We start from the raw sequence: 16,292 nt of genomic DNA on the forward strand, positions 1-16,292 counted from the left end.
TCTGCATCAGAATTGCATACACTTCTTCAATGGCATTCACAAGAAAAATTTAAAACAAAGCATTTTCACAAGAAATCCACCCCCATAGCCATAGGACATGGTCGACCAGATCAGCTTTCTGGCCACCAGTGGTGCAGCCACCATTTGGTGTTGGTAGTGAACTTTATTTTCTAGCTAGGAAGATCAAATCCATTATTTTCTAGGCATCCACATGCAGGAGATCAAGCAATATTATAAAATATGAAACAACTATATTCTTTAATTTTGTGGTAGTTTACTAGTTGTGACCACTGCAATTTGGTGTTGCAATTGGTAGTTTTTTCTAGTGGCCCAATGGTGTCCTTTTGTTTTAATTTTCTTGGTTTCATACAAATGTAATTGGTATAGAGTAAGGAAATCTAAAAAGAATATCGGCTTTTAACTAGACCACGTGGAAGTGATCTTTAATAAACCAAACCCGACAAATTTGTCCGATTGTGGAGTGATACGATATTATTTTATTATTATTTATTATTAATTTTTATAACTATTTATTATTATTTTATATTTTATTATTATTTTTTGAGAAATGATATTTACAATCGTAGTTGTACAAACGCCATGCAATCTCTTTGAAAAAAGTGAATTAATACGAGATTCATATGAAAAAAAATTAACTTTTTTAATCGTGGACTCTACTCTTTTTCAAAATAATTGCGTGATATTTATATACTCTATAATTATATATAGCATTACTCTTATTTTTTTATAACTATTCATAATTATCTGAAATGACTTTAATACTCAAACACATCCTTCTTGATCATCTTTGACGTGGCAGGAATTGATTGCTAGACTAAATAATTGATACAACGTGGGCACGGCCCAGTAAAGTCACCGTGGTTATAAGGAAAAACAAATACAAAAACAAAGAAGACGATCAGGACAAGAAACATTGACTTTCGTGGAGTTATAGAGTTGTTGGTATTACATCGTTGTCCTGTTAATAAAGAAAAGAGTAGCAACTTCCTTGCAACTTTCGGTTGGATTCTTGGCTTTGATTACGAAACGCGTTGCTGTTTTAAATAATATCAAAACTATTACTAAGGTGCGATTTAGACACAGATAAGATGGTTTTATATAAAAGTTAAAAGTTGAATAAAATATTATTAAAATATTATTTTTTAATATTATTATTATTTGAAAATTTGAAAATATTGAATCAGAATTTGAAAAAATTAAATTTTTTATTATATTTTATGTGAAAATTTAAAAAAATTATAATGATAATATATAATGAGAAGAGATGAGGTGGTTTCTTAATCCAGAAACCCCTTAACTTATTTAAGTGTATTTTTTCTTTAATGGTTTTGATATTAATATTATTTAATACAGCAACTTGTTTTCATAATCAAAACGTTTAGTGACCCGAAATTTATGATGAAATTGATGCTCTTTTCTTTATTTTTATTTTTTGAAAGTAAACTCTTTCCTTTATTAATAGGGTGGTGCTAGTGTGTCACCTAGCTTTGACTGCTAGGCGTGCTCATTAGTACAAACTTCTCTTTTTAAATGATATTAATACTACAATTAAAGAAAAAGCAAGCTTAATTAAACAATTAAAGAGTGCTTTTAAAAAAATTATTTATTTTTTACAACCCATTTTTCTTCTTTCACATGTGAAAAAGCAATGGTTCTACCCAACACAACACCTAGAGGGGGGTGAGTAGATATACTTTGAAATTAGAAGTTTAATAGAAATAAAGACCAGCATAAAACTCAATCAAGGAAGCACATCACACAAATAATCAATACAGTGATTTTGGTTACAAAGTGGAAACTCATTTAATGAACATCTTCAAAATTTAAAATCACTCCAATTGTAAGTCACCACCTCAAATTCACTATAGAACAAGTTTGTTACAACCAATTTAGAGACACTCACAAAACTTTTGCCATAGCTAAACTTGGCTTGCAACACCCTGAGTGATCCACTTGATCTCTACCCCCACGTAGTGCCAGAACTCTGACCTTTCTATAGTTTCCCACGAGAAGTTCTCAATCTCTGCATCAACAGCAGCTCTAGAACTCTTCTTGGCCAATGAACACGTCCACTTCAATGGACTCAACTAATGTTTGATCTTGAGTGTGGTGTAGTAGAAGTACGTTTTTTGAAGAGAAATTCAACTATGTGGGGAGATATATCTCTCGAAGCCTTTTGGAAGAAAACTAAATTCTTGCTCTGTTTCTCCATAGCTTAAGGGTAGAATAAAATGTTCCTTTTATACCTCCCAAGAAGCACGGCGCTCAAACCCTAAAGAAATTAAGTTGTCTGAACATTCGCTCGAACGAAGTGTCAAGTGCGAGTCGAGTGCACGTTGTACTTTAAAAGCCGCTCGAGTGCCACGTTGAGCGAGGCTTGAACAAACTCTTTGTCAGGGTTGCTGCTCAAGCTCCACGTCAAGCGATGCTTGAGTGAACTCTCTGTATGAGTCCCGCTTTAGCGCAAGTCGAGCGAACTCTCTATATGAGTTCAGCTCGCTTGAGCGCTTTGTCGAGCTCATGTCCAGGGAACTCTTTGTATGAGACTATGAGTTCCACTTGAGTGCCTATCGAGCAAACTCTCTGTTTGAGTTATGCTCGAGTGATGTGTCAAGCGCCTGTCGAGCGAACTCTCTGTATGAGTTATGCTTGAGCCGTGTTGAGCACACTTCAACCCATTTCATGTCACCCCACTTCAACACTTGTTACAACACAATTTTACACAGGTTTTTACAAGAATATGCCAGTCAACTAATTTTTACAACAACAACATGGACATGCTTTTCAATGAAATTGCAGTACTCATCTAATTTTCTTTTCCGGTTATTTTATTACTATGATACCTTGTATTTTAGTGTATTTTAATTGAAGGAATATTTTATTTAATTTAAAGATTGGTTCTCTTGTTTTAAATTTAGCGTGTTTCTCTTTAGTTTATTTTTATGATTTTTAAGTTGTGAAATTTATTTTAATATACTTTCTTAATATTAATTATTGTTTTGTATTTAAATTACTCTTTAATTTAAATTAGTTTATTTTTTGGGCTTTAAAATTATTTGAGTTGTGAGTTTTTTTATTATTCCTTTATTTTAGCTAGTCACTGCGTTTAAATTATTTTTATTCAACTTACTATTTTGAAATTCTTTTCGTTGGATCAATTTTGTAACCCAAGTTGTGAGGATTGGACATCATTTATTTCCCTCAGTTTTTCTTTTCCTCCTCTTTTTCTTTCTCCTTTTTCTTTTTCTCCGTTCCTTCCTTTGCTTCCCTACAACCGCACGCGAGCCACCCCCTCCCTCTCCCCATCCATTTTTCGTCAACCCTCTAGTGAGCCGCCATGCACTGGCGTGGCCAACACCGCCCCTCTCAATCTCTTTCCATCCGGCCGGTGAACATCCCCACCCATTTTCAACCCACCCCATGCTGCCGTTAGCCCCCCGCAAGGCTGCAAGCCTAGGGCCATTTTCACTTCAGCGCTGCCGTGCCACTACCATTGGCCACTAGTTTTTCACCACACTACCATCGGCCCTCCAGCGACCCAAACCACCCTTCCCAAGCTTCGATCCGCCACCCGTGAAGCCCATCCAATATTGCATTTTCCAATTTGAGTGTTTTGGCCTTCAACCACAACCCACGCCGCCACCCATGGCTAACCACCACCACCACCAGTAGCTTCACTAACACCTCCAAGCCCTTCCCTAGCCATTCCAAGTCTTCGTTTGTCCCCGTTCAAAATTGGATATTTTGAGACTCACGGCCTTAGCCCAAATTGCATTGTTACGTTGCTATGCCGCCGTCTTTTGCACCTCCTTGATCATTCTAAAATTATATTTTAGCACTATAAGTAACTTTTCAAATAAATTTTTGAGATTTAAATATATTTTGCACTAATAATATTTTGTGATCTGGTTGGTTTTGCTGGGCGTTGAGTCTGAGGAGTTTGGGAGTTGGTTGGATTGGAGGATGGAGTTGTTGTGAAACTGGATTGAGTTGGGTTGTTTTCTGTTGAGATTTTTGTTATGTTATTTATTGCATTATGGCATGCATTTCCATGTGAATAAATGAAAACTAGGTTTTCATGTGTAAGATGATTTTTGGGTGTGTTTGTATATCATGACCCCAAGCCAAGATGGGGTATTATTTCGGTGGAGCTCCTTTAGTCACTCGAGAGCGTAATATATATATTGAGTGACATCCCCTGAGTTGTCGCTTGGCAACAACGGGATTGGACAGTATGGTAATGCTCTCGTGCCGACTCCGTGACCCCTCTACTGGCCACGAACGCGCTTGGCGCGGAATTGGGCATCGCTCATTACGAAGTTACACGCACGGTCGTTACCTGTGGTGTGACGAATGGAGCCAGGGTGTGCAGATAATCCCTAGGGGAGATCATGATGCATAATGTAGATTCTAGGAAAATTGTAGATTTTTATACTGGGCCCTTTTTTGGAAAAATGGCGGATGTTATATTTGAAGGACTTGGTTTTTGGGCCAAAATAGAATTTTGGCGTGTGTTGGAAAATAATCTTTTTCGAGAAAATGATGTTTTGGGTAGCATGCATATTTCATCATATGCACGCATATTTGTTGGTTGCATTAATTTATTTTTATCTCTTGAGTTGTTACTTACTGAGATTCATAATCTGACGATATTCGACACCCTACGGTACCGTTTTATGGTATCGTAGATTTTGATGCATATGATGAAGTAGAGCCTGAGGATGCGGCTTCGCCGGAGGAGTGATCGAGAATCACTTTCTCGTGGAATGAGATTTGTTTCCCGCTTTTGGATATTGTACTTTGATTTATTTATGTTTTCATTGGATAATTATACTACTTTTTTAAACACTTGTATTTAAGTGAATTTGTATTTAAAATTCAAGTACTTAGTTGATTGACTATAACTTATCAGCTATGTCTTTTGTCTTACACGTGTTGTATGTGCACACACACTTAGCACTTGTCGATGGGGTGTGTGACCCGTATTGTCATTATCTCGACGCTTCGATTTCCGTATATCCGTACGTGGGAGTTGGGTGTGTCACAATTATGGTCTATAGGTAGATTATACCATCCATATTATTTAAATGATAACATTTATAAATTTGTATGATTTAAATTTTTAAATTTATCTTCTAAATCAAATAATGTCAATAAGCACTTTACCACATATTTACCCTTACAGACTTATAAATAGAAATTTTCTACTCTAGAATGCAATATATTGCCAAATTCCATTTTTCCATTTACTTATCATAGAATCATAGATGATAGAATATATAAGCATAAAATTGTCAATCATCTATTTTTATTATTATCCTTTTATCATCTCAATATTTAATAACTAGAAATGATTTATTTAATATTATATTAAAAAATGTTGATAGGATGATAAATAAAATCTCTCCAAAAAAAAAAAAAAGAATTAATGAAGCGAAACATAAAAAGATCTTTCATTGAGCTCGTTTGATTACACAATTTAGATGAGATGAGATGAGATGTTTTGTTGAAAGTTGAATAAAATTTTGTTATAATATAATTTTTTAATATAATTTTTGTTTTAAGATTTGAGAATTTTGAATTGTTTATTATATTATTTTGTGTGAAAATTTGGAAAAGTTGTAATTATTATATAAGATGAGAATCAATGAAATAATTTGGTTTTGTGTAACCAAACCAGCACAAGCATGACTTCTTTTGCTTGTAGTTTTTGCTTATTAGATCTCAATATATAACAAGAAAATTAATAGAAAGCATTAAGCTTTAGTTTGGTAACCTTCTTTTGCTTGTAGACAATATCAGAACAACTCGGGGGCAGGGAATTAATTGATTCGAGTATTAGTGGCTTTCACTCTTGCACCCCAACAATTAGCATGACTAGACCCAACACAAATTGAAATCGTACATCAAAATTAAGCAACAAAGTCAAACGTCTTGAAAACAAGCTTACCCAAAAAACTTTGAGAAACTTTTGAGACAAGACTCCAAGGATCATAGATTCATATATATATGCTGACCCTAACACCAATCGCCAACAGGGAAAAAAGCTCCACTTAAATAACTACGATTTGTGGAAATATACAAATAAAGAAGTTTACTTTAATTTGCAAGCTGTGTTCCGGGCGCTCATGTATGATCTTTTGCATTTTCTTCATACTTCTTTACCAAATGGACTCCAACACTTTTAAATACCACAAGGTTTGAATCACATTCAAATCTAAACCTCCAATTATCCGCATTACTCTGAGGCGGTAGAGAGCGTCCCAAGCATATATAGTCTAATCTTTCAAATTATCAATAATATCGAGACCTCTAATTTAAAAAGAGTAGGAATTTGTATGTATTGAATGAAGTGTTGTTACAAAACTGCTTATATACAAAGTTACACATAACTCTGATTAGATAATACATTAATAGACAAACTAACTCTCTGTACACATGGATAAAGCACATGCATTCTTAATACTCTCCCTCAAGATGGACTATATATATTCACTAGTCCCATCTTACCAATGAGATTATTAAACTGATACAAACCAAGTGCCTTCGTTAAAATGTCTACTATTTGATGAGTAGATGCCATGTGAAAAAGCTTTATGACCCCAACTTGTAGTTTCTCTCTCACAATGTGATAGTTCAATTCTATGTGCTTTGTTCTTTCATGATATACTAGATTTGAAGATATATAGATAGCAGCTTGACTATCACAGTACGTTAGAATAGGTTGAGAATGCACAACACCAAAATTTGCCAGCAAGTTTTTCAACCAAACTATTTCAGAAACAGTTGATGCCATAGCTTTATACTCTGCTTCACCAGAGGATCTAGAGATGGTATGTTGTTTCTTTGATTTCCAACTGACAAGATTATCACCCAAGAAAACAGTATAGCTAGTCACGGATCTCCTGGTATCGAGGCATGTTGCCCAATTTGAGTATGTGTAGATCTTGAGTTGTAGATCAGTTGAAGCAAAAGAGAAGAACAAGCCTAGACCAATAGAGTTTTTGATATATTGAACTATTCTATGAGCTGCTACCATGTGTGGTTTTCTAGGCTTATGCATGAACTGGCTTAACCTTTGTACTGAGAAGGCTATGTCTGGCCTTGTAATGGTTAAGCATATTAACCTCCCAATCCATCTTCTGTATTGAGAGGGATCTTCTAATTCATCACCACTTGTTGCACTTAAAACCAGATTCTGCTCCATTGGAGAGCAAGTAGGCTTACAACCGAGCAATCCACAATCTTCTATGATCTCTAAGGAATAATTTCTTTGACAAAGATGGATCCCCTTGGAGGATCTAGCAGCCTCTAGACCCAAAAAGTATTTCAAGGATCCTAAATCCTTCAAATTAAAATGAGTATTCATATATTCTTTCAACGAATCCACAACTGAAACATCATTGCTTGCAATTAGTATATCATCAACATAAACCAACAACATGATGATTGAAGAACCCTCTTGCTTGCTAAAGAGAGAATAATTTGACTTTGATTGAGTAAAACCAGTAGCCAATAGGACAGAAAATTGCTAAGAGGATAAGCAATATTCGAGGGAGAAGAACCAATAGCTTCATGATCATTGGAAGGAACCGATTACAAGCTAGCATGTTGACATGATATGATTGGAGATATGTGGGAGGATGTTTGGATCGAGTGGATCTTCGAGGTGCAGCTTGAGAACTTTTTGAAACTGAATTAGGTGTAGAATTTTCTGAAACTGAATTAGGTAGAGGGAAACTAGAGTTTGGAGCAGGAAATGGTAGAGAACAATTAAGAGAATTGTTCTTAGAGATAGGAGAAAAAGGATTTGAAGGTAAAGAAGGTGTTGATGAAGAAGCATCAAAAGGAAAAACTTCTTCATGGAATACTACATCTCGAGAAATGTAGTAAGTCTAAGTGTCTAGATTTAACAACTTATATCCCTAAACACCAAAGGGATATCCTACAAAAATAGACTTCACAGCTCTTGGTGAAAATTTAGATCAATTATGAGAGAGTGTTAAGCCAAAACATAAATAGCCAAAAACACTCAAATGTGAAAAAGATGGAGGTTGATGATACAAGAGCTCAAAAGGAGTCTTATTCAAAAGAAGAGGTGTTGGTGTTCTACTAATGAGGTATATAGCTATAAGAACACTGTCCCCCTAGTAACAGATAGGTAATTTAGCATGAAAAAGAAGTGATCTTGCCACATTGAGGATGTGTTGATGTTTGCACTCCACAATAGAATTTTGTCGTGGAGTTGCAACACAACTCAATTGGTAAAGCACTCTTTTGGAAGCAAAGAAGGATTTTAAGGCCTACTCAATTCCATTATCATACTTGAGAGCTTTAATTTTGACTAAAACTAAGTTTCTATGTGACTAAAGAAGGATTGTAAAAGAGGACCAACTTCAAACTTGGATTTCATGAGGTATATCCAAGTGGCCCGAGAAAAGTCATCAACTATGGAAAGAAAATACCTAAAGCCATCAGGAGTAGAAATGGCCATAGGTCCCCAGATATCACAATGTACTAAATCAAAAGGGGCAACGCATTTATGATGACCAATAGGAAATGGTAAACACTTTTGTTTAGCAATAGGACAAGTAGTATATTGTTGAAATGAAGAATTCAAATTTGGAATGTGTTTATTCAAAAGTTGCATTCTAGAGACAGAAGAATGACCTAATCTAAAATGCCACAAGGCTACATAAGTTTGAACAGAAAAACAAGTAGGTATGGGATTGGGAGTAACCAACTTGTAGAGGCCATCTTGCAATTCAGCCATCCCAATCATCTTCGAAGTGGCTAGGTCCTTCAGAAAACATTTGTCAGCATTAATGAGTAGAGAACAATTGAGAGTATGAGTTAACTTGCTGACTGAGATAAGATTGAAAGAAAAAGGTAGGGACACACAGGACATTTGTTAAAGTCAGAGTAGGACTCAAGGTTATGTCACCAACATGTATAACTTCTGCATAAGAACCATTAGGTAGCTGACACGTTTTTGTTTCTCTTCTTGTATGACTAGAGAAAAGACTTTGTTAATGGAAGGTAATGGATCCATCATTAACATCTGACCTCTGACATTTTCAAAAGCATTAGTGAGTCCCATGAGGAACTTCATGACATAATTTCGGTGATGATATGTAGCAAAAACCTTAGAAGAATTACATTTGCAACCTTGATAATAACATAAAGGTAAGGGCTAATAATTCAGAAGTTCATCCTATAGTACCTTGAGATCTGTAAAATATGTACTAACATTGTTCTAATCTTGACGCAGTGTAGATATTGCAGACTGTAATTCGAAGATGCAAGGACCATTCCCTTGTGAAAAACGCTCCTTTAGCTCAAGCCACATCGCACGAGAGGAACCCACATATATGAAACTCTGAGCAAACTTCAAGGACAAAGAATTCAACAGCCAATAAAGTACAATCATGTCACATTTACTCCAAGAAGAAAACAGATGATCATCTGCTGATGGAGCAGGAAGTGAACCATCAATGAAGCCAAGCTTGTTGCGAGCCTTCAACAAAAGAAACATGAATCGTGACCATGAACGATAGTTGCTATTACTCAAATTTTCACTAACCAGAAGAACTTTAGGATGATCAACGTTAGTGAGAAAGTAAAGACTACGAGGATTAGATTCAACAGCAGAAGAAGGATTCGCTTGATCAACCATACTTGGAAAGAAGTTATGAGAAATTAGAGGAGAAAATACCTAATTTCTACTGATACCATATCAATAATATCGAGACCTCTAATTTCACATATACTAAGTTACACATAACTCTGATTATAGACAAACTAACTAACTCTCTGTACACGTGGATAAAGCATATGCATTCTTGATACAAATCAAATTTTAAATGCTCATGAAGCTAGAAGAGACCCCATCTATTCTTGATTTTAACACACATTTCAATCTCCTCCATTTCTAGGTTGATCACAACTCTAGATCCAATAACAACACAGAAAACAATTTCTTCTACGCCATTCAAATATCGGGGCTCATTAATATCTGTTTCACATGAGTTACTATTATTAGCCTCCTTGCAATGGCTGAACCGACTTGGAGTCATTTTTCCTGGAAATATAATATTGCTAATGCTCATCTTATATCTGTATATCCAATTTTGTTCCTTAGAATCTCTCTGTCATATGTATATAAAAAACTTTTAGCAATGCAAGCTATAAACCAAGGTCACATAGAAACACGTATAAAAGAAAGAGAGAGATCATATACCTCATCCCATGAATGATTCCTTATATTCACAAGTAGCCTATGGCATCCAAAAAAGTCAATCCACATTCGTTCACTTAAATCCCTTACATTGTTTTCAAAAAATAGTTTTAATTGTTCTGAAAACTTTCCATTGACATGCATCCATGAGCTTCTACCTCTCCTATACTCAATGAAAGGTGCAGAATTTCTTCAAGTTACTTGCAATTGTTCAAACAAAGATGCCGCAACCCGGTAAATCTTTTGATGCTTGGAGGAAGGCTAACAACATCACTCCCACTTAGATCTAACTTCTCCAAACTAGAAAAAGTAATTATCTATTGTGAAGATGTTTGATTCTGATAGGGTACAAAATCGAAGACTTAAAACTAATGGTGCCCGATAGCCACTTGAGGAACAAAAATCGTTAAATAGCTTATGCTTGAGTTTGTTGGAGCCAACTTTGGACTTGATGCAGTTTCATATTCGCTTGTAGACACAACATATGTGGTGCTTTATTGTTTGACATCTTTTCCAATCTTTATTGAAATGGGGAATTTTTGTTAAGGATATAAGAAAGAAAATTTTGTATTTATCAAGCTGTATTCGAAAAAGAAAAAAGAGATTTATAAGCTTGAAGGGAGTCTGGCTTGTTGCATAGTTTAAAGAAACAAATATTGAAAATAATTTTACCTTGAGTATTAGGCCACCTAGCTCCTTGATGAGGTTATCAGGCATTTAAAAAATATTGAATTCTTTCCAAGAAAATTAGATGGCAAAAATGGAAAATGATATTTAGGCCAACAAAGCAGTACCCTTAATCCATTAGTGAGATAATTAAGCCCTCCAAAGAATAGTACAAGAAGTCTTGCAGAATATATGAAAAAATCATGGAGAGTCTATGGCGCCTAACTCACGGAGAATAAGCAAATTACCAAGCGTTACAAGAAAAAGGGACTTTCGTGGCTAAATTTATATGTGGTGAATAATATTTGGCTGCAAAAAGTGATTTTTTTTTTTTTCCTATAGCCACGTTTTCTCTCTAGGGACAAAGAAAATCGCTAGAAATATAACTTTTTGCGGCAACTGCTTATCGCCGGAAAGAACAGCCAAGAAATGCACTAAAATAGCCTTTTTTACTTCGATACTATTCTCGCCGTAACTTATTGAACTATTAGCAGCGACTATTGGTCATAGTTTCAAATCGGACATATTTGTTCTCCCCCATCCTGATACTCTGTCCTTTGTTCTTGTAGTCTCTCTTTGTCTACCTCACGTTGTGCTCACCGTCACAGTCGTCGCTATCCATTATTAGCTATTTTTTTCCCTGTTTTGTTATAGGTTTTAGTTACAGAGTATCAGAGATATGTATAAGGGTGTAGGGAGGAGAGGAATAGATTAGACTAGAGAATTGTAATTCCAAAATATTTTTGAGAGGTTGGATTGCCTCAAACAATCCATTGGCTACGTATGAATGAATTAATCGTATGAAAGTTTCCCCGATTTTTCATCTTCCATTGCTTGATAATTCTTATCAGATATGTTTCCATAGCCATTTTTGCAAGAAGCTTCATATCTAGGAGCTTAACTTTTGGTATGTAGAGCCTACGGTCTTGATGGCAGAAGGTACACGCTTCAAGCAACAGCATGAAAGTCTCCAACAGCAAGTGGATTCCCATGAAGAAGGCCTACAAGAAGTTAAAGAGAGGTTAGATCAGCTCACAGATTGATAAGAACTATAGTTAACAACCAAAACAATATTGTAAATAGGGAGCTTCAAGTGGGTATGGAGTACTTAGCTAGTACAAGGAAATCATTTAAACTAGTATCTGACAGAGGCATTTACCCATTCAGGGGATTTTCTAATCTTGGGGCACATCAGGTGAAGGAAGTAACAAGGGGCCATGACTTCCAGCCCCTACCAAGAGGGTATCTTCAACAACCATGGATGAGAAATGGAAAAATGGTTTTGTTACTATTGTGATTAGAAATGGAACCCCTCACACAATTGTAAGACCCCCAAGACTTACATGTTGCAAGGAAATGATGAGACAACTGACAACACTGGAGTTGAAAATGAAGTTGTTGAAGTAGAAACAGTAGGAGCCAATCTAGTTGTGGTTGTTGAAGCTGAACCAGAAATTTCATTAAGTGCCATCCCGGGTACCCCTAGCCCTAACACTAAAAGGCTTTTAGGGAAAATTGGAGAGGAGCATGTGGTACTCCTAATCACAACAAAACAGTGTCATCATTTACAACTAAACAACCCATATAAGAACCATCCACCTAGATAGTATACTGAGAAAGATTCCTATGTAGTGTTATATGTCTATATGGTGCACAGAAAATTGATGTTAGTGCTATCTATTTGAAAATTGATGTCTCTTTCAAGCAAATAAATCCAACTAACTTTTAAGTGGCTTGTTCTTGTTGGTTGCAATAAAATAGCTGCTTCTTTTCATTTCCAGACTTTTCAAGTGCAGCCATTTAAAAATATAGCATATTGTTAAATCTGCTCATAAAAAGCCTAAAGCCTAGGAATAAACAAAAATATTATCCTTATTCATAAAAGTTCATGCAGAGAAAAACCAAACAACATTAAAGCTAATGCCTAGTCAATGTGCTGTGATAAAAAAAATATACCATGTGCTTGGAAAGCTGGGGGAGATGTGAAACAATCCGTATTTCCATCAAGCAATGACATGATCAAGCATTTACTCCTACATTCAATGGGGAAGGTTGTTCTCCCAGCTAACAGGGGCTTCAGGGAACCACAACAAATTCTTCCCCATGTCTCTCAATTATTGATTCACTTCCATGAACAACGTTCAAGCAGAAAGTAATTTTAGTATCAAATATTTTTAAATCCTCATGCAACACTCCAAGAACTATTGTTGCAATCCAATATTTTGGACGTACAGTTGAACACATATATGATATGTTGGACACCATAGTCTTGGTTTTATCATTTCTGTGCAAATGGAAAAAATAAATGAATTACTAAAATGTCATTTTAGTTCAAACGCATTATGAACAATCACAATGTATTCAATATATCCAAAAAGTATCCACAACTCTTGAAAGAAACTTACACCAATCCAAAAACAAATAAGCAAAGATCTTCAATAAACCAAACTCAACAAATTTATAATATATATATATATATATATATTTTAAAAAAAAAAGAGCCGGTAGCCACCTACATAGCAGCCCCGTCCCAAGTTTATTAATAGCCCTCACTTGTGGCGGAGGAAAACCGTGGTTACAAAAAGGACACCTGGGGGATACAGAATAAAACAAGAAGACCAAACCCAGGCATCAAAAACTAACAAAACAAAAACAAACTACAAACACCAAACCAAATACAAAGAGCCCCACAAAACATAAATAACCCAGCTCTAAAACAGGATCCCACCAGAAACCAAAAAAACCTGCAAAACAAAGAAAGCCAAAAAAACCAAGACAAAAAACGCATCAAAACAAGAAAACAAAACAAGACAAACCTGGGACATCTTAGGAGATACGCAGGTAAGGAAAACCAAGTCTGTCCATACGAAGAAGACCTCGTAAATGACTAGGCAAGTCACCGTCAGCAGGCCAATCCTTATTGAGGCCCCTGGCACCCTGCTTAGCAAGAAAATCAGCCACACAATTTCCTTCACGATAAACATGACTCACACGATAATCCATGCAGGTAAGATAGCTACTTAATTCGTCCCAATATCTTCCAGATACCAAATATTACATTCACCTTTAATAATCCAGTTGACCAAAATATGAGAGTCTGATTCTATATCCACCTTATAAAAACCCATCTGATGACACCTTCGGACCCCCTCCAAAAGACTCCTCATCTCAACAAATTTATAATATATATACACATAAGCCAATATCAGGCAGTGCAACACCATGAAATATGTAAGCCAAAAAAAAAAACATATGATATTTTCCAATTTAATTCTTGAAAATAGACTCACAATATGCAGATGAAGTCCAATAACATCAACTCAAATGCAACTTTCATTTCTCAGTTTGCAACAAATGAAACTTCACTTGAAAAGGTGATTCTTCATGAGGGTGAGTGTTTTGACAACCTTGATTCTTGACCAATATGGTAACGATGCAATTGCAGTTGTGAATTGACCTTGTTAAAAGAAAGCAAACACCAACACAGTGCATTAGCCATTCTTAAAAGAAGATGATAAAGAGTGCAACATCATGACCTTAAACTTAGACCTAACAAATACCTGTTATTGCCACTGCATTGGCAGCAGTTCCTACTCCACAACAATATATGTTTGGTGCCATATAATGAATCTTAATTTGGCATTCTTAATTTGTTGTCAAAGTCAAAAAGAGCAATTTTATCAGAAACTGCAAAGAAGAATAAAGTTTCAAGCTTTTTATGTAGCAATTAAGCTTAATTGTCATACCTTGCGCTTCCATGGTCCTAATTTATATGTTGGGTTAGGTACTAGGGAGGGTTTCCTTATTCCACATCCTCTTCTTCGTCCCAATGATCAGGCTTATAAGGGAAAATAATAGTGAGATGTTTTCACCATCTTTAATATTAGTTTTAATGCTTTTCAAAGGCATCATGTCACAAAATAGCAGCAGTCAACAAAAAAAAAAAAAAAAAAAGTGGAAACATGGAGAATAGATTAAAATAAATCAGCCTTTTGGATTGCGAATGAAGTTTCGAAAGGTGCCAAAGTCTTGTCAACATTATGCTATGGCTTCTTAAGCTAAACTAAGCCTTTTGGCTTTTGGGTCAGGTACCTCTCCTGGAATTGAATCATATCCCAGCAACAACCAAGTTAAACATATTTTCAACACATAAAATGAAAATTGCTAGAATTTCAATATATATCATGAATACAAACCCCAATTGATCAAGAAGTTACAAAACCTAATCCAAGCCATCATGGATTCTAACAAAAATATCATGCCCCATTCTTGGGTTAATGATCCCAACTCTAAATCCATAAACAACATAGAAAACAATTTCATTTATGCCATTCCAATGATGTGGTCGATTAATATCTATTTCACACAGATTACTACCATGGGCCTCCTTGCGGTAGCTGAACCCGCTTGGAATCGTCTTTTCTGAAAATATAATGCTAATATATCTTGCATGTCTCTGTTATACGAATATAAAAATAACAAAACTTTCAGCAATACAAGTTACAAGCCAAGGTCACATACAAACACGTTGAAAAAGAAAGAGAGGAAAAGAGACGTACATACCTGTTCCCACGAAGGAATGATCAGCCTCATATTCGCAAGCAGTTTTGGAAAATTCCTTCCATTGTTTTTAATAAGTATTTCAGATAGTAGTGCAAAACTTTCCAATGACGTGCATTCATGAGCTTTAACACATGATATACTTGATGGAATAGGTAAAATTTCTTCGAGTTTCTTGCATTTGTTCAAACAAAGGCGTTCCAACCTAGCAAATCTGACGCCTTGAGCTAGAAAGATAACAATATCACTCCCACTTATATCTAACCAAAACAAAGCGGGAAAGTAATTACCATTCGTGAAGAAATTTGAATATTTTGACAGCTAACAAACTTGAAGAAATAAATCTTCCAGCGATTTCCAAATCGCACTTAAGGAGGAACCTACATCATTAAAAATGATTGAATTGTCAAAGTCAATTCTGCAGTAGTTGATGCAATTTCATATTCGCCTGTAAACTTAACAGATGGCGTGGATTGTATACCAACCTCCTCCTCCTTTCCAATGTTTATTGGTTGTGAATTACGGTTGAATCTGAAAATATGTAGACTTTGCAACTGATCATGAAGGTTGACAATTGATGGAGGTAGTCTTTTATACTAGAGCCTTTTAGAGATAACTTCTTAAGTCCTCTGAAGTTCTCAATTGATGAAGGTAGTTCTTTTATGATAGTGCCAAAAAGATTTAACTCATGTAAAAATTCCATTTCACATTCAATCTCTGGAAAGTCTTCAAGACTCGAGCAATATTGAAGATAACGAAAACGTAGAGATCTCAACTTGAATATTTTCGACAAAATCCTAAGCTCGCA

The sequence above is a fragment of the Carya illinoinensis genome, chromosome 16, assembly GCF_018687715.1.
Source record: "Carya illinoinensis cultivar Pawnee chromosome 16, C.illinoinensisPawnee_v1, whole genome shotgun sequence".
Classification (NCBI taxonomy): Eukaryota; Viridiplantae; Streptophyta; class Magnoliopsida; order Fagales; family Juglandaceae; genus Carya; species Carya illinoinensis.